Source organism: Daphnia pulicaria, chromosome 1, assembly GCF_021234035.1.
Source record: "Daphnia pulicaria isolate SC F1-1A chromosome 1, SC_F0-13Bv2, whole genome shotgun sequence".
Lineage (NCBI taxonomy): Eukaryota > Metazoa > Arthropoda > Branchiopoda > Diplostraca > Daphniidae > Daphnia > Daphnia pulicaria.
The window spans coordinates 15604340-15623141 of record NC_060913.1 but is presented as its reverse complement, the minus strand read 5'-3'; the positions used below and the strand labels follow the sequence as shown (position 1 = coordinate 15623141).

The window sequence follows — 18802 nt, the reverse complement described above, 5'->3', positions numbered from 1 at the left end:
AACACTTTTAATTATTTGCGAATCTTGTCTGCAACATAAAAGGTAAGTAATCAGACAATAAAAGCTCTAACGATGCAATAAAAGTTTCGTTTATTTATATTTAACGATTTAATTGATTGTGATTATTAACAGGATGAAGGTCTCGTCTTTTGTTTTGTCGAATTTCCTCCTCATTTTGGCCATGGCGATGACGACCGTGTGCGCTCGTGACTGGAAGGTGGGCGACAACGGAATAAGTCGTAGGGACAACAATTGCCGTTATGTTGGCGATTACATCGGACTCCACAAACCCAGTATCAACGAGCAATGTGGAGGATTCTGCCTCAACAACTCTGAATGCACTCACTTCACTTATGGAGAAGATGGCTGATGTTTCATGTATAACGCTCCCAACGGAAAGGATATTGGCCATGACTGGGCACCAGAATGGACTTGTGGTTACATTCACCATCGTATCAATTGGTGACGATAAGCAGCTCAACTATACAACGCATATGTGGAACCGCTGTTTTGAAAACGACGAAAATCGTGCTCGGACAAAACTGGACACGACGATGTATTCTGTAATTGATTCCCTCAACAACAACTAAAAAAGGAATTGGAATAATATAGTTGACATGTTTGACATCATCAAAACTATTCATTGCTGGCCAATACATTTTGATTAGAGTTCAGAAATCTTAAATGTTCTTTTCTTATTCATTGGTGACGTAAGCGTGCTGACTCCCCTATATATGGTGCCAAAAATGAACCTAAGAAATTTCTCTTATCAGAGTCAATTCCACTGTTAAAAAAGTTTCCCGATTTCTGGTAGCCATAACCCCCAGAAACTGTTTTTACAGGATAGGTGGTTATAGCCCCCTAAAATTGGGTAGCTTTTTCACAACACTTTTTTTGGGGTTATAACAACCGATTTGTAGATCGACTTTTATAATAAAAGTTGGCCGAAAAGGATTGACTGATGGATGTATATAGGACTCTCACTCGAATAAACTCGACTCTAAAATCGCAGTTTGAATTTAATTTTGAAATCTGCTATAATTCGAGTTGAACGAAATATTTGGAAAGTCATCCAAAAGCATTCGAATTGAATTCAATCTTATTAATTAAACGCCAGCCCAGGCAGCCCTATATACAGGTGGATGATTCTAGTTTGTAAGTTAGACGGTTCAGTTTTTTTTTGGTAAGGTTACAAGTTTTGTGGGGGGGGGAGTAATTAAGTAAGCAACTAGTAAGAGAAGATGGTTACAACCTTTTAAGTGATGATAAAACTATAAAACCGCAAATTTAGATATTCATAGACTCCACTTGTTGGCAGTTACCCTTTTTTTGGTACGTCAAACCCCCGAAAAAATGTAGCCGTTTTTCGCCGTTTTTTTAAGTGATAGGGATTTGGTGGGATATTAAGTTTCTGCCAAAGTTTTACTGTTTTAAGAGTGCAGTTGATAGAAAGAGGCGGATAATTTATACCTTTGGGGGGTTAAACCCGGTTAAACCGACAGAAAGGAAACCAATTTTAGGGGTTAGTTACCTCTTTTTTGCAAGGCGAACCCCCAGAAATCGGGAACCATTTTTAACAGTGTCAGTTATTTCTCAGATATAATAACAATCCGAACCAGCAGCATCAGCAAACAACGCCGCGCCGATTGTCGCCGTCCTTCCGGTGCACGAGTGCGCACGAGCGGACGAAATCAACAGGAAAATCGGACAAGACGGAAAAGTTGTACACCTGCATCCGGTTAATATGTGGAGGACTTTGCATCAAAACCCTGAATTTTAGTATTCTTGAATATATTCAACCGTATATTCAACAAATTAATCAAAGTCCTCAGAGTGGATGCTTAATTATCGTGAAATTATTGCTAGGGTTTTGGGTTGACAACAAATTTTGTAGTATAGCTACTCTCTAAGAAACGCTGTGTTGAAAAAGGGAAACATGACCATGCTTTGAAAATATTCTAAATTCTATGTTTTCAAAACGGAAACACAAAGTTTAAAAAATGGAGTAAATTTCTTTTTCTCATTTTTACCTTCGCGCCACTTTTGACATTAAACCTAATAAACGCCCCTCATTAAACGACACATGATTTAACTAAACATTGCGTTAAGAAAAGGTGAAAATGTTAACTTTTTGCATCTCTTTGGCGGGATGGAAAAAACAAACATTTTGAAACATCAACAAATGAAATAAGTATATATCGCGTGAATTGGTTTGATAATCAAGTTTATTGCAAACCTTATCTTTAGTTTGAATACATCCTAGCAGAAAATTATCAACGGCTTGTCCAAATTTCACACAGGGGCGGTAGAATAATTATTCAACATATTTAATAAAAAGCCCATGCCATTCGTTTGATATGGCTGCGATGGGTATTGAACTCGGGACTCCCACTCGGGACTCCCGGGTCCCAGTTCGATGCTGATCCACTGTGCCATTCTAGATATATATAGAATCCTTCACAATCATGGCATATTAGACGATGGGCGTTGGGACCATTGAAAATTTTTCCGAATATCCAAACATCACTTCCAATTCGCTTCGTAGCACCCATCACACACACCACACAAATGAATTAAAAAACATTATGTGAGCCATTTGGCGACACACTCGATGCATAGATATGCTTAGTCAACTATATCGACGGACAAACTAGATGTATAGGCCATTTCACGCACCGTGCCTATGCACGTTACGTATGTTTAGGCAATACGCATACATATAGCATACGAAAGAAACAGTACCTAATGAAAATCTTTTTTTACACTAATTGTATTAAAGTATGTTGACTGATAGTACTTTTGGGACTTAAAGTACTTAATCTCTTGAATCGTAGTTATTTGAAAAAGTTGTTTATGGCTTTCTTGAAACTATGTTTGGAATTGTCCCCTCAATGAATTTTTTTTTATCTAATAAAATGAATATAAAGAGGATGCAGAGGATTAGATTTTTACCAAATTAAGTATAAATGCATTAGCTGCAAATTAAGGTATTCAACTTTAAAGTTAATTCATTTATTTATGTAGATAAAATTTTGTAAGAATTTCGAGAAATATGCAAATAAGGGGAGGGATAACAAGGCCATGGCTTCCAGCATAGCCTGGGGTTCTTTCGGGGCGGTTAGGTTAAAAACAAAAAGAAAACAAATGTGTTTGGTTGGGGGGAATCATTTTTATTTCGAAAAAAATTTCTAAACATCGTGTGTCGGAGGAGGTGACAAACAAGTCATGTTTAGATAAAACAAAACATTAGTTTCCTTTTAGAACACAGCGTTTCTTAGAGAGTACCAATAAGCATTCTGTCAAATGCACAAACAATGGGATGAATGCGGTTAACGATTTCCGTGTGTTGATAATTTGATATATTTTAAAGACGACTGTGGTTATTTCAAATTGCTATATCGTTAAATAGGAACGGACGAGGCATTAAATTTGTATCATTATCTTCGTTTCTTTTTGCGGGGAAGGGGTGCGGTTGACATTGGCCACATCCCTTTTATCGTCATCGTCGTTTAGTTATTTGAAAATTCGAATTCATAATGAGGATTCATCCCAGGTAGCACACAGAGCTGTTACAGACTCCTGTAACCGATCTGTTTCACATACTTGTGAAACAGATCCGTATCAGGCTTGTTACATCTCTGTTTTACAGGAAATTTGTCTGGAATTGCTCTGTTTTACAGGATTTGGTAAAAGTTTGTTTCACAGATCTGGAACAGATCTGTTATATTTCTGTAATACATAAATCTGGTTTTTAACTGTACTACAGACCTGTTACAGATCTGTTTTTTACTTGAGAAAATTGTTTCTGATTTAGCTCTGTTTCCCATGTTTGTCACTTGTCTGTTTTTACTCTGTAGAAAGACATTCTGTTTTTCTTCTGTAATACAGGTATGTCACATGCATTTTTAACTCTGTATTACCGAGTACAATATGTTTCTGTTCTGTGTCTGTACTCCAGGTCTGGTAAGGGTCTGTATTTCCCTTGTAAGACATAAGTCAGTAATAATCTGTTCTGAGTCTGTACCCCAGGTATGGTACAGGTCTGTATTTTCTTTGTAAAACTTAGTTCAGTGATAATCTTTTCTGTGTTTGTGCCCCAGGTATGTACGGGTCTGTATTTCCCTTGTAACACCTATAAGTCAGTAATCATCGTATCTGTGTCTGTATCCCAAGTATGGTACATGTTTGGATCCCAATGGAAAACTGAATTAAACGTTTTCTTATATGTGTAATATCACTGCAATACCATGCAGTAAGAAGTTACACTCTAATAGTCAATGCAGCTAATGGCTATGAATTTAGTTCAGTAGGCCTACTCAAATAACAACAATAGTTGTTTATCCACCGGACGGAGAAGTATTATTATACCTAAATAGGTATAATAAAGACTTGTAATTGGTGTGGGGCCAATCTTGGTCTTGTTACTATCGGAGGAGACCAGTGGTAGTCATATGTAGCAATCAGTTTCGTGAGAGAGACATGTCAGACTGTTTGTTGAATGTACAAGTGTACAACTGTGAAATATAGATCATTATGAAATATATCTACAATTCAATATCGAATTATGGTGTAGTGGTTAGCGTACTGGCTTGCGAACTCACAGGACGATGGTTCAATACCAGAGAGTGGCAAAACTTTTTTTTCTTGAAAATCTGTTTTTGGTCTGTAAATGGTGATCCCGTTTTACGGATCTGTCACAGACCTGTATGTCAGTCTGTAAAAGTGTTTCACTCCAAACAATTTACAGACTCTCAAAAACAGATCTGTAACCGAGGGGTTGTCAACTCGATCCGAAGGTGTACGGATCTTAAATCCAAAAATCAATTTTTCAGATTTTTTGGATTTTTTCAGATTTTTTCAGATTTTTCAGATTTTTTCAGATTTTTTGATTTTTTCAGATTTTCTACGATTTTTTGGATTTTTTGGGGGATTTTTAGATTTTCTTAAGATTTTTTCGACTTTTTAAAGATTTTCGTGATTTTTCAGGATTTTTAAGATATTTTGCAAAATTTTTTTAAATTATGTAATAAACAAGTTAAAGACAGAATCCTTTTATTAAGTTTTTCATTTCCATAACACTGATATCGGAAGAAAACAAAAGTTGGGACTCATTATTTATCACAGGGGGAGGCAAACTACATATATAATTACTACAGCAATGATACCCGTGCGCAAACATTGGCTGCTCGATAAGTCTTCCTGTTAATTGCTGGTTGACATGATCAAAACAATACCAATCACATTGAGCACCCACATTTTTCTCTCCGTCCCAGTTATAAATGATTTGCTTCATCTCATTTTTCCCCCCGGACATCAACATAAAAGAAAGTACACGTCCCACCAAAACTCTTTGTTTCTTTTTTTTACCTTTACCAGTTACATCACTCTTAAACATACACCAATCCCCAATACGAATTTTCCTTTTTCCGGAAAATTTATAATCAATTTTTGTGCAAGTAAGAAATTTGAGCTCTGAGTAACTCTTTTGAGGCGATCGTTACTCTGTTTTTTAACTCCATTTTCACAAAGCCATACTATTGTCTGCTTTTTAAAAGTTACTACGGCCCCATCTTCTCTTGTTATTACGATAAAAGGACTAGACAAAATCTCTTGGTCAGTATCACGAACTGGCTTTTCCTTTTCGCAATATTTTATCAGTCTGCTTTCTAACAAGGAACTGTAATCTGTAAGCTGCGCGCCTTCAATTGATTTCAATAAACTCTTTTCATAGGAATCAATGAAATTAAAAGTATCCTCTCCTTCGCAAGCAACTTCTTCACATTCATCAAATTCAAAAGCGTCATCATCAGTAGGGGCTGGCGCTTCCAACGACTCGCTTAATTTAAAGGCTAAACGCGCGTCAAAATTGAAAATTTTGTCATCTGAGTCGCCTAAACAAACCCCCAGTGCTTCCAATTCCATTTTGGCGTCGACCCTAGCCTTTTCCATCGTATTTTTAATTTCATCCAAAGAAGGAAGTGTGTCGCACAGGTATGTTTCCTCCGACAGGCTGCCATAACGTTCTTGGTTTTTAATATGCCTCGGATACACAATGTTATCAGCTGAACCGAGGGATGTTAAACGAATGTGGGCATCAGCCTTCCTACATCGGTGAATTAAAAAATCGAGCAATGTAAACGTCAATTGGGTGCTCCCAACCGGTGAAAAAGAGCGACAAGCCTTGAAATATGACTCGCATGGCTGACTAGAAAAAAACCAAGGTTTGAACAGCTGTGGTGTGTTGTCTTTTCCTAGCCTGACTATTAACATAATTAACCCATGAGCATTGAGTTCAGAACATAGATATGCATTGGGGGTAACAAAATGTTTACCTAGGGGGTAGGTACAATCACAAGACATCCAATATCGATAACGAAAAAAATCGATTCTTGTAAAATTTTGTCGATTTATTAAACCAAAATTCTTGGAATTTTGGGATTTTTGGGATTTTTTTGATTTTTTGATTTTTTTGATTTTTGGGATTTTTTAGGGATTTTTTTGAAAAAATCCGAGGGTGTACGAGGATTTTTTTGAGTTGACAACCCCTCGTCTGTAACAGACCTGAAACAGAGTCTGTGTGCTACCTATTATTATAAATATTATTTATAATAAAAGGACAGTGCGAAATTGGATCGCAGGGAACTGCGAACTGCCGCTGATTGACGACATTCCAGCTGGACGCTGCTGGTTTGTTAAGGCGCTGATGGGAGCCGATCTGAAGCAAACCAAAGAAGAAGCGCCCATTTGCCGCGCCCATTTGACCAACAATATATCGGCGTCATAGTCGACGGGCTGCTGGGACAAAACGCTTTCAATTCAGATATTATGGCCATCATGCAAGACTTTATAGGAGTAAGTAGAAGGCAGATAAGAAATTGGGTTAAATCAATTCATTCCTTGTTCATTTTGACGATTCATTTGGGGGGCAGTGCCATGGTCGACGATTGCACAAGAAAATCAAATCCATAATGAGCATAGTTATGACTGGCCTTTGGATATGCGGAGAGTACCAACGACTGGACGACATGGCCATCGAGTACCAAGTGAATGAGAAAAACGTCATGGAAGAGATGCGCAACATCATAAAAACTCAAACGCCCTGCGATCAAAAAGATGTTGCAGATTCTCTAATGCCTAGAGGACAAATACGACACACTAAGCGATTTGACAAAATTTTCACGATCAATCAACACTTTTTTGGTAAAATTCAACATTCCCATCCGCACTTTCTCCAACTTGTTATTTTAAATTTCCAAATATTACGTCAACGTCAAAGAAATCCATGAACATCACAACCGAATCTTGTTGCCACTAGGAGTCAAGAGTCGAGCGGACATAGAAACTTTAGTCATCAAAGTCGATCCAGCGAAAGTTATTGTTGTCGCTTCCGGTGGAACGGAATACACGCAATTTTCTGATGATTTAAATTGGTGCCACTTGGTGATGGTCGTACCTGTAAAACCAACAGCGAAGTCTTCGATTCCAGCGACTAGTGATAAGTTAATGTGCGATTACAAACTCGGCAAGGATTCCGGCCTTCTTCGCAACGAGTTCAGTCAGGCTTATCTCTCCATCCTTGGCGATACGAGGCAAGAAGGTTTACCCATAATTTTGGATGTCAAATGGAGAAACAACTCTGGACAGAGATGGCGATTCGTTGACAACCAACTGATGAACGGTCACGGGAAATGTTTGACGGATTGGACTAGAGGATCTTCTTTACTCTACCAGTATGACTGTCGTCGAGATTGGGTTGGGCAGATCTGGCACCGCAATGACCTGCAAATCGTCAACTGATTTAATATGTGCTTAGACTATGATGGTGTAACATCTGGCGGAACTATGGCAGTTGTTCAGAGTTATTGCGATTCGACTCCTTCGTTTCTCTGGGCTGATTGGGATACGTCCTGCGAGGACGCAATAGTTCCTCCTTCCGTCAACGGAAGCCGATCTTTACGTAACGAGTTCTCTAGTCGATATCTGAGCGTTTACAGCGACGAGGAATACGTTTTTGACAAACCGTGGAACAATTCGCCGGGAAAGAGCTGGACATTCGTCGATGGAGCACTTATAAATTGTTTTGGAAAATGCTTGGCTGGAATAGGTTGGTACGTCCAACAGGTCGATTGTGATGGTGACAAAACAAATAATAAACGTTGGATCTATAACGACAAACGACAAATCATTAGCGCTGAAGGATACTGCTTGGCCGCTTGCAATAAGGAAGGTTATGTGTTGTACACCTATTGTAAAGATTCCTCAGAATATCGGTGGTGGTATTATTGAAATAAAATCAAGATAAGAAACTATACGTCATTACCAATTGACTTTAAATTTCTGACACCTTGAAATAAACACATTAGCTGAGAAATCGTTACGAAGACAGATTGATTGACAACGAATATTGAACAACCGCGAAATTTAAAACTGCATTTGAAAACAAATCTAGCTTCGATCAGTGTAAAAATTTTATACCACAGTGTCGTTACTGAAAAAATTGAATTCCAAGAACTTTTTGTCCCTATTTTGTTACAATATATTTAACCGTTGAATGTCTGAGAGTTGTAGCGCGTGACGGACGAAGAGGTTATCACTGAAACTCAATCGTTTCAGTGTGAACTGTGGGAAAATACGCGCGACTGTCGGCCGATCCCAATCGAATTATACATGATAATCAATCTAGTCTGCATAAATAGTCTAGAAGCAAGCTCAATAGTGAAGTTATGAAAAAACAAGTCCTTCAAATTCGATTTCTTTTACAAACGGACAGAACAAATTGAAAAAATTTGAGTTCTTTGGGTCGGCTATTACTGATCTGCATGTGGAATATGTCCAGACGTGGAGTGTTTACATGTGTATCGCTCATAGTTTTACAAGTATGGATCACCGTTGTGGCTTTTACCTCAACATCGTTGGTGACAAATCCAAACAGTGAGGTGTTTCCTGTGAGCCACGATGACTTCGCATCCTCGACGGAAGCGAATACTGCGAGAAGCAAACGGTAGGTCGTGGAAACTGCAACAGTAATTAAAGGAATGGAAATTGCGATAAAATTAACTGAAATGATAACTTCATGAAATCCTTTATAAGAATCAAAACCAATAAAGAGCACAGGGAGATAATAGCTCATTTCCAGCGGATTGAAAAGGAATTAAAAGAACAAAAAGAGGAACTGCAATCCATCAATCGAGAAATTCAAACGCTGGGATTATCTGTCGGCTACTCTCAACACGAAGAGAAAATCAAAAACTGTTTGTTGGCTTTGCATCAACACCTGGAACATCCGGACGAGCAAAACCGAAATATTTTCACGGACGAAGCAGCCCAGTTATCGCAGAGTCTCACTGCCATAGTCGGGGGACTTCTAGGCAAAAATGTTTTCAACCCGGATATTATGGCCGTCTTGCGAGAAGCTACCGGAGTAAGTATTTAGCAATATAACACGATATAAAATATACTAACTGTGTAAATAATTTCAATGTCACGGTCGGACTTTGCACAAGAAAATCAGGCCTATTGTGAGTGTCGTTATGACAGGACTTATTTGGGTTCGTGGCGAATACCAACGAATAAGGAACGTGTCGGAATCGGACAGGTGAATCTAATATTTCTCAACACTTAAACGTAGAGCAGTATACATTGACTGATCAAAATGTGCAGTTCGCATTTCAAGAAGTTCATCATGACGTCAACAACTAAACTGACAAAGAGACTGGACGTACTTGAAGTACGCCAAGTGTCAAGCGTAATAAAAAGTTTAGTTATGCTATCTGCCGCTGTGGTGCGCATCGGCGTAAACTGCGCACGATTTTTTGGCATCTACTACTTTTTCATTGGTATAACATCTATATCCCGTAATCAAAAAGAATTGGCCAAATCTCTGCTCGAATTCCTCGAGGACAAGTACGACACCAAAAAGTGGATCGTTGTATTACTGCCGGATATTCAAACCACGGCCGGAAGCTCTCATCTAGAATTTCTATCCGTAAATAAAGTTTATTTCACTCACTCGGGCAAGTTTCATACCGTCTCCGTTCACGGCACTTTTGTGGCCGCCATCTCCGTCGATCCATCGGCTATTGACCTGATCAAATTTGGCGATTTTAACTTGGAAAAATTCCACATACCCATCCATACATCCGCGCAATACGGAATGACAACGATCATGCAGTGGGCCCAAGGATATCGTCTACGATGGGATAAACGTCTATTGATGATTCACAAAAATTTGCATCTGTTTCTGACACCGGTGCGCAAGCGATTCGTTGTGGAGACGCTGGTCGTCGAGACCCATTGCACATCTACCGAAGAAGAATTTGATGAAATTGTGACTATCGTCGGCTCAAATGGAACACAATGGAGATGGAAAAGCGACGAATTCGACAACTACGGGAAAACTGGCTGGTGCATCGATCCTTTAGTGATTGTCGTACCTGTCAACTCATCATCCGCTTGGAATTCTTCCATGTCAACGTCAACGTTCGACGAATTGGAAAATTACGAGAGCTGTGAAAATCAAGACGCGGAAACGTTCGGCCTGTTGCGCAACGAATTCGGCCAAGCTTATATCTATCGGTGCAGGGAGACTCGAGCCAAGACGGCGCTTACATCATTTTAGACCGGCAATGGAGGAACAATTCCGGACAGAGATGGCAATTTACCAACAAACAATTAATATACGACTTTGGGAAATGCCTGACAGTTTCATCAATGTCTTCGTTCATTTTTCAGACAAGTTGCAACTTTTCTTCGACTTTGTACAACAGGATGAGGCAGACATGGCGCCGTACTGGTCTCCAAATCGTCACTTATAGCATCAATCCTCTGAAAGCTAGACTCTATAATGATTTGTGTTTAACTTTTGTGGGTAGCAAAGACGACGACGTAATGTACGCAGTTCTAGACAAATGTGATTTCACGCCTCCATTTTTGTGGTACGATTGGGACTTGGACTGCGAGGACGCCGCGCATAAGAATCATACGGACGCTAGTAACGGAAGTCGATCGTTACGCAACGAATTTTCAAGACGCTATTTGAGTGTGTACGAGAGTGAAGATTATTGGCATCACAGACCGTGGAGTAACCACCCAGGACAGAATAGGAAATTCGTTCACGGACAGCTGCGCAACAATTTCGGCAAATGTTTGGCGGGTAATGGTTGGTACGACCTTCTAGTCGAGTGCAGTGCAGGAATCAGCAATTCGAAACGTTGGACGTACAACGAGAAAAGGCAAATTGTCAGCGCTGAAGGTTTCTGCTTCAGTGTTGGCGACAAGAGTGGTTACGTCATTTATAACTATTGCAAGAACGATCCTGAACATCGATGGTATTAGCAAACAGATATCATTCAAAAAACATTTCCCCTGATTTAACCATGATAACCAGCAACTTAATTTTTAAATGTAAAGATTACACTTATTTGAATAATAGATACTTTAAATACGCGCTTTAAATTGAACCTTCCTCAAACGAGAAACACATTAAACAACGTAATACAAGTTAATAATAAATGAAGAAGTACTTATCCGTGATTCACACTGCGAAAGCGAATGAAGACTTGCAGACAATTTGGAGAACTCCTTTAATGGGAATGTTGTGCCAAATCACAGACGTTGCAAAATGAATTTCGATTAATTCACATTCCATTCTTGAAACACTTCCGTCATAATACGTACGTTACATTCAATTTCACACGGTCACAGCTGTAATCACTGAAATCGAAAGAAACGACTTCTGGAACACGCCCGTCTTGAGTAGAAACTTGAAAGTGACTAAGTGAAAATTTTTAATGGACGGACTAAAATTCTTTGTCGTAACTATCTTACTCCCCCTTTCTTTGTTTCTTTTATTTACGTTCCGGGGAAATTACGCCTATTGTGTGACTATACTACGGTTTTACGTGTTGCAAGTTTTGGGTGTATTTTTCCATTTCTTTATTTTAAAAAATCGAAAACTTTAAGAAGGGAGAACCAAAAATCATTATGGAAAAAAAGGATGGCGGGTAATCCGTAAACCATACTACAACCTGCGATACAAATTACAAACCCGAAAAATTGAGTAGCAAATTCAAATTTAGCTGTTCTCATAGTAAAAAATTCACGTATCTAAAAAGCAGCTGGCATGTCTTGACTCATCGGGTTCATAAAGGTAAATCTTCCTCCAAATCTCTTTTTGAGAATCGCATAGGAAAAGATGAGGGTCGTGTTGACTTTTCCTTCGGTTGAGTTCTCGATTTTTCTCTCAACAACTCTCAACAATCCGTTGGAGTTGCGAGTTGCGTTCCCTCTTTTTCGTTCAGTTTTTCGTATAGCGCGTTCAGGTTCAAATAATCAGCGGTTACTGACGACTCCATTTGGCCGCAGATAATCTCCTCCAATTGACTTATCTGCTGCTGGTTATAATTTTGTTAGTGTCTCGGGTTAACTTTTGACACCAGCATTTTTGAAATAGAGGAATAACTTTTACGACATTAATTAATAAGAAAAAAGAATTTAAGATTTCTGAACTCTAATCAAAATGTATTAGACATGCCAATAGATATTTACATGATGCCGAACATGGGAATTTCACCTTTTGGAGCTCAGCATTGGTTGATAACTTATGCGTCGTGACACAAAGAGGAAAAAGGAGATAGTAGGCGTGTCTAGGTTTTTTCCAGGTCATTCCGCAGGGTTTGCCCCGCTGTGTGCTGGATGGTGCCAGGATTTTCTCCAAAATTTGCATAACCAGGTTGTTATGTCCATTTACGTAAACAAAATTAAGATCCACATTTCGTTCATCCACCACTATCGGATGAATTCACTAGTTAACCGTTTAATATTAGCCTCATTGAGCAGCAACAGGAAGAAGAGAGAGGAGCACGATGACCGCGGATTTTTCCAGACGGTCCTTCGTGGCTTTTCCTTCGACTAATCCATTTGATGTATTTTATCATCTTGAAACACTTTATAAGAGGCCTTTGTTCTTCTTTGATTTTCTAGGAAGCCAGACCGGCTCCCATCAGCGCCTTAAGCAGCAAGCGTCCATCTGTACAAGTAATTCATCATTAAACCGTTGTCGCCTACCTCCCATGGGAATCTGCAGATTCGAGCGGACACTCTTGTCATCGACGAAATTTATTTTTGACTGAATTGCTTTCGTCAATTATTGCACATGATTTTTTTTTGATTACCAACAGCCGTCCTGACAGTTACAGCACCGGGCGTTGCACTTTCCTTTACCGCAACACGGTGTTCCCTGCTATCCATTTTCGCCTTATGCCCTCTAAACGTTCATGCAACCACAACTACAACAAGAAATTTGTTTAAAGTGGGTTATAAAAATCTATGAAATTATGAACCTATATTACTCGATATTACTTCCGCCAATAATCAAACCCAATATTTTGGTTGGGGATTCCGGCAAACAAAATGTAGCGTCAACTTCTTGGCTGAGAAAGGTCAAAGCTATTACGCAACTCATTAGCAACAGCGACTGAGGGAAAGACTGAATCGCAGTTTTTTTTAAATAATATACTGTCAAAATTCCAGCAAGAAAATTAAACATCAAATAATAAAAGAAGGACGTTGATAATTTACCTTTCGACAGCTGGCTTCGACGAAATATACTGATATTTTAACCAGCAATGCGCAATGCACATAGCAATCTATTAAATTGGCATTAAATAAAGATTTGCTGATGCTGTTGTCTCTGCCTTTTCTATTAGAAATCCAAACACTATTATACAGTACCCACCAAACTATTATAGGTACACCCCCCTATTTTCAATGCATTCTTATGGCACTACGTGTCCTAGAAAAATGCAATAACTCTTGAACCGCTTGGGCTAGATTTTTTTCCTTTTGGCCCTGAGTAGATCTAATGATGATCTACATTTTTTCTACACATGAAGTTGTCGTAGGATTAACCCCCACGGCGCTACGGTATCGTTCAGTTTATTAGGTACACCCGTTTTCCCCCCATATGCGCCGTGTTAAATACGGCGTTTTCAAAAATTTACAAAAAATACTAAAAATCAAGCTAAAATCTTTTTCTTTGTGCCAAAAGATGCAAAATTCTTCACTCTATACGAATATAAAGAATGATTTACAATCAAACCAACTCAGAGAACCCTTCCCTATACCTCAAAGTTTTCCACTTCAAAATTTGTCGAAATTTCTAATGCCTATGGGGGCGACAGTGCAAGTGTGTAGTAAAAAGTACAAATTTTGAAGTGGAAAACTTTCTTTGTGGAAAACTTGTAAGTCTTTGGAATGCCGAGAGGACCTTATCCAAATGAGGCCACTTTGGCCTTTTTTTGCAGTTGAACGGCTAGGGCTAGGAAAACGCAACTTTTTTAAAAAAATCGGCCTGTGTTAGCTTTATATCAGGTCTGATTTTCAATTTTTTTCATTTATATCATCTCAGTTGAATTTTAAGTAAAAAAACGAAAAAGTAGAATTCCCCTTTTTTCCGCAGCCGCCCCTTTGTTTTTTCATTCGCGCGAGAGAATTGCGAGAAAGAAAGAGAGACATAACCGATACGATTGATAATGTAACCACAAATCCATTCTAGTGCCTGCTGGGAGTAGACATTAGGGATTCCGTTGGGATGGTAATACATGTAACATTTTTCATCTCCATCAGATAATCCATTGTCTTCTCCATAAGAGAAGTAAATACATGCAGAATTAGCGATGCAAAGTTCTGAGCAACGCTCAACATCAGTAGTGTATATCATATAATCGTAATCGTTAATAAGATGATAACAATTGCTGTCCCAGCGACTCAATCCGTTGTCGCCCACCAGTCAACAGCGGACACGGTCGTCATCGACTGATGGACGATAGTTTGTTTTCGTTTCCGCGCACGGGAATTTCACGTTCTGGAGCTAATTGGCTGATAATGTATGCGTCGTGACACGAAGAGGTAGTAGTCACGAATAGGTTTTCCCAGGTCATTCCGAAGGGTTTTACCCGCTGCGTGCTGGTGACGCTGGGTTTTTTGGTTTGACAAAACAAAAGACGAGACCTTCTCACAATCAATAAAATCGTTAAATATAAATAAACTGCAATAAACGAAACTTGTATTGCATCGTTAGAGCTTTATTGTCTGATTACTTACATTTTATGTTATTGCAGACAATAAGGCAGGATAATATGATTGGCAAAAAATTAAAAGTGGATGTTGAGATGTTTCTTGTTTGAACATTCGGATGAAAATGATTCCATTTTTACACGGTGCAAAGGAGATTGAGTGACGACGATTTTCTTTTCGTTTCTGCGCACGTGAATTTCACGTTCTGGAGCTATGGGCTGATATAATTTATGCGTCTATATACAGATATAAGAGAAAAGGAATAAGGAGATTGTATCGCGTCCATTTCTATGTTTTTTTCAGGTTATTCCAGCAGGGTTTTCTCCGCAGTGGGGCCGGGTTTTTCACAAAATTGGCATGACCAGATTGTATTTGTGTCCATGGTTACAGCCAATAGCTTTTATTCATTATCAGTTTCAACCAGTTTTTGCCATGTATCTCTTAAGGAGAAACACATCTATATATTAGAAGATCAAAGACCTTTCTTCGCCGCAAGGCATACCAGCAGGAGTACTAGTTTTTGCGGGGAAATCCCGGATTGGGGACCAGGAAGAACCCAGCAAAAGACACTGCTGAAAGCCCAAGTTTTTGCGCACCCGTTTGCAATGCTGCTTGGCACAGTTTACGGCACTTGTGTTACTGACTAACTAGGAAGAGGGGGAGCCATGCTGCTGTAGAGCCAGTGGGGAGGTGGTTTTGGATCTAGTATAAAAAGGGCTCGAAAATCAGCCAATATTATCACAACTTATTGAACAGCTGAACTCGTTTAGCCTTCCTTACAGAAAAAAATGGCCAAATCGGTAATAACAATTTATCTCAAATCCAAAGTTATTCTATTGCAATGTTTGTTTATTTGTTTTATATTGCTGCATATGCACCTTTTTAGCTTCTGATGATTTTGATGGTGTCTTTGGTGCTGCTGGCAATTGTCAGCGAGTTCGGTGGACTCGTCGAGGGATGTTTCTGCTGTGAAAATGGCGATTTATCCCAAGGCAACTGTTGTCGTTGGCGTTGCGATGGTGGAGGATGTGGCTGCAGACCTTTCTTTGCTCTTCACTGCGGTGCACCCGACAGGTGTGGTGCAGAATCACCCTAACCGAAATAGTAGTTCATCACTTGATTACATGCAACCGAACTGGACCGAATTTGTTATCCGACTGAGATTATCCGAAACAACTGCAGAATTCAAGTTAAAAATGGGGAATAAATAAGAAAATCCAAGTATGTCCTATCAAAATCTTCTGGTTTCAATTAACCCGAGCAATATTTGTATAATTGTGGATATATATGCAACCTTCCAACTCTGATAATACACATCATACAAATGCTCAGCAGCTCTGACTTTGTAATCATTTTTACAGATCTAAATTGTTGTGGACACTTTAAAAATCGTTTGGAGAACCCAAATAGGAACAACATTATAGCTCAACACATAGCAATTTTTGAAAGTTTTGTTACGTTGTTAAGCGCTATAACTTTCCTGTTTTCAAAAATTAAAATTCCAAAATGAATTTTGGGTTGACTGGCGCAGCAAACGCCAGTTGAATATGTAATCCAAATTCAACACGATAACGAAAGATTAATTAAATTCAGAAGGTCATATAGATATCACGTGCAATAGCCTACGTTTTTCTTGATTGATTCAGTGATATGTGCTCGTGCTGTCAATGTATAGTAGGCAACGAAATGTTGTGGTCCCAGGTCAGATCACAAACACCTTCCCTTTTATTACCTCAGTCAGTTTTTAATATATACAGCCTATACCTATATAGTTGGGTCGCAGACTTTATCACATTTTGAGCGCATTTGAGTGTTTCCTAATTGACCTCCTTAATAATTAAAAATTGAAATTCTTTGTATAAGAAATGAAAATGAGAGCTCAATAAGCCTAAGGTTTGTCCCTGGTTGTCCCACTGTGAGATTTATAGAAAATCTACTGCAAGGCATTCGGGAAAAACCCAGTTCCTGCTGAGGTTCCCCGCGCAAGTATATTATTGCAATTTCCTTTTTCTAACTTTCAAAATTTGACGATATTTTTGGATGAAGTGCCATCAGGTTTTATTTTCACAATTGTGTTCTAATGTGCTGTCAGGTCTTTCGTGCTGCTCTCTCTCTCCTTGGCGTAATGAGGCCAATAATATTTAATAGTAAACCTAAACTAGTAATTGTATCCGGTTTGATGGTAGATGAACAAAATGTGGACCTCAAATTCGTTTTTTTAAATATTGTGGACACAACCTGGTCATGCAAATTTTGGCGAAAATCCCGGCACCATCCAGCACGCAGTGAAAACCCTGCGGAATGACCTGGAAAAACCCTAAAGACGCGACTATACTACCTCATTCGTCTTTGTGCCAAGACGCATAAATTATCAGCCAATTAGAGCCAATAGGTGAAAATCACGTGCGCGGAAAAGAAAAGAAACTCGTCCATCAGTCTCCTTGCGCCGTAAAAAAATGGAATCATTTCCATCCGAATATTCATCCAAGAAACATCTCAGCACTTTGTAACTACTTGCCAATCATCTTCTGTCTCTAAATCTACAACATTAAATGTAAGTCCTATGTAATAACAAGTTAAAATGACTGTAAATAAATGTTATAATTGTTATTATTCAGGTGAAAACATCGGTTACATGCCCAGTACCGGTGAGAAATGCGGAGGAATTTGCTACGCCAATTTTCAATGCACTCATTTTGCTCATGGAAATGGATACTGTTTCATGTTTAGCGATTTCAGAGGATTGTTTTCCGAGCATGAAGCAGGGTAGACTTGTGGTTACATTCCCAGTCGTCTCAATTTAGTCGGATAAGCAGTTGAACTATACAAACGAAATATAGAACCGCGGCTTTGAAAACGCCAAAAATCATGTTCGGAAAATATGGACACAAAAATGTATTATGCTATTGATTCCCTCAACAATAACAAAAAAAGGAATTGGGATTTTATAGTTTTCATCTGGTTGTCATGTTTGACAGTATCAAAACTATTTATTGCTGGCCAATACATTTGATCCATAGTTCAGCCATCTTAAATGTTCTTTTCTTATTGATTGGTGACGTGCTGATATCAAAACGCAGCAAGTGTATCTAAGAAATTTCTCTTATCAGAGTCAATTAAGTTATTTCTGAGAAGATAACAATCCGAACCTCAGCAGCCAACCGCACCAGTTTGTCGTCGTCCTTCCGCGCGGTGCACGAGCGGACTAAATCAACGGGAAAATCGGACAAGACGGTCGAGATATATATACCTACAATCCTTTCATATAATAGCCTAAAATCCTGGACATATAAAGTTTAGTAACGTCATTGTATAGATAAGGGTTGGACGTCGGTCACATTCTCATAAAGGAAATTCTTAACGGACATCGGATGGACAAACCAGCCCTTGCCCCCAATATCTTCGGGGAAATGATGAGCAATTGCTGGAAAATGTATCCAAAGGACAGACCCTCTTTCAGTCAATTGTGTAACAGAACGCTCGGTCGACTCCCGTTTTTCTGTTACTTTCCCTTTCTACAAGACAATCTCTAACGTCGACTACTAGATGTCGCTTCCGCTATACTCCATCTCATACCAGAGGAGGCTGCTACCATTTGAATCTTCCGCCAACTTGCCCCATCTCTGCCGCCAACTTGCCCCATACCTTTCCCTTGTTACTTTCCCTTTCTACAAAACAATTTCTAACGTCGACTACTAGATGTCGCTTCCGCTATACTCCATCTCAT

General features: G+C 39.0%; 2 long non-coding RNA genes across 2 annotated transcripts; both read left to right on the top strand.

Moving 5' to 3' along the window:
* Window positions 1-15240: 15240 nt before the first annotated feature.
* On the top strand, window positions 15241-16404 carry LOC124325947. The gene is made up of 2 exons (XR_006915463.1): window positions 15241-15875; window positions 15962-16404. It is a non-coding gene; the product is annotated as an uncharacterized LOC124325947 (long non-coding RNA).
* An 880-nt stretch (window positions 16405-17284) lies between these two features.
* Window positions 17285-18099, top strand: LOC124325969. Its single transcript, XR_006915474.1, has 2 exons — window positions 17285-17629; window positions 17694-18099. It is a non-coding gene; the product is annotated as an uncharacterized LOC124325969 (long non-coding RNA).
* The last annotated feature ends 703 nt before the right edge of the window (window positions 18100-18802 follow it).